The sequence below is a fragment of the Notothenia coriiceps genome, unplaced genomic scaffold (assembly GCF_000735185.1).
Source record: "Notothenia coriiceps isolate Sejong01 unplaced genomic scaffold, NC01 NC01_scaffold00037250, whole genome shotgun sequence".
In the NCBI taxonomy this organism is placed as follows: Eukaryota; Metazoa; Chordata; class Actinopteri; order Perciformes; family Nototheniidae; genus Notothenia; species Notothenia coriiceps.
The window spans coordinates 799,936-801,103 of NW_011369951.1; the positions used below are offsets into that span (position 1 = coordinate 799,936).

At 39.9% G+C, this 1,168-nt stretch overlaps 1 protein-coding gene across 1 annotated transcript in view; it reads right to left on the minus strand.

The window, feature by feature from the left end:
- The window catches only part of LOC104966627 (T-lymphocyte activation antigen CD80-like), a 20,167-nt gene that overhangs the window by 17,146 nt on the left and 1,853 nt on the right, over positions 1-1,168 (minus strand). The gene's annotated exons all lie outside the window — the stretch shown is intronic.

A 1,168-nucleotide genomic window follows, 5' to 3' on the forward strand; every position in this document is an offset into this window, starting at 1 on the left:
TAAAGGGGTTTAACGTTAGTGGCAGGTTGTGTGTGAGAGAGAATAAATAAGCCAGCCCAATATTTAAAAAAATTGTTATTCTTTTTTCCCGCATATTTAGCATATTTCGCAACTTTCCGCATATTTCGCAACTTCCCGCAATTTCACCGCATAAAATCACATAAAAACCCTGCATGTTTAATCGCATAATCAAGGATTTTAGCCCGCATAATCAAGGAATTTAGCCCGCATAATCAAGGATTTTTGCCCGCGTTTTTCTGGAGGGTCTAATTAAAGGGACAGGACCGATAATGCATGTCAATAAAAAAGAAAAGAGGTGGGCCTGCAAGATCCAATTACATTTTTTGTAATACATAACTGTAACAATCAACACTCCAACCTTTATTTATACTGAATTGGGAACTCAAGGCTATTTTAACATTGTAATGAGGAATTAACTAAAAAGGCTAACTTCCTGTTGAATTCAGTGCATGCGGTCTTCCTGAAAACCTTCGCATATATGCTGCAAAAGCAACACCAAGTATTTTATTAATTTATACATTAATTTGTTTGTTTACATACAGTATTATCTACTCGTTTTTAATGTGCTGGAGCCTGGGGCACTTTGTAAAGATTTGTTTGTAGTCTGGGTTCTTTGAATGTATTTCAATTGAAAACCAAATCTACCTATGGTTACAATTACAGACTTGAACTTGAAACATAATATGCCACAAAAAAAAATTTTTTTTTATTTTTCCTTGAAGTTTCCGCACCTAATGAATGAACTTCCAGTAAACTCGCTTAAGGGATTTTTTGAATCTCCCGCCCCCGACATACAAAGCAAAAAACCCCGGGGATTTTATGCGAGCAATATATATATATATATAAACTCCCTAAACAGGCGAAAACCTACCAGTTTCACCCACTGTCTCTGCCACCTCCCTCCATGCCTGGTTCCTCCGGTTTGTATCCCGGTAAATAGTTCTGGTCGTAAAGAACCGGGTGATTTGCTACCTTAATTTCTCGTTTGGAATATGAGGAAATAACCTGCGGTCTGGCTCTCCCAGCTTGCACGCGGTTTGAAGCTGGTTTAAAGCTGCTGTGTTGACGTCAGAGTCCTGCACGGGTCTGATTTTCAAGACTCGCTCCCGCCCCGCACCCGCGACGTGCAATACCGAACCCGCCCCGC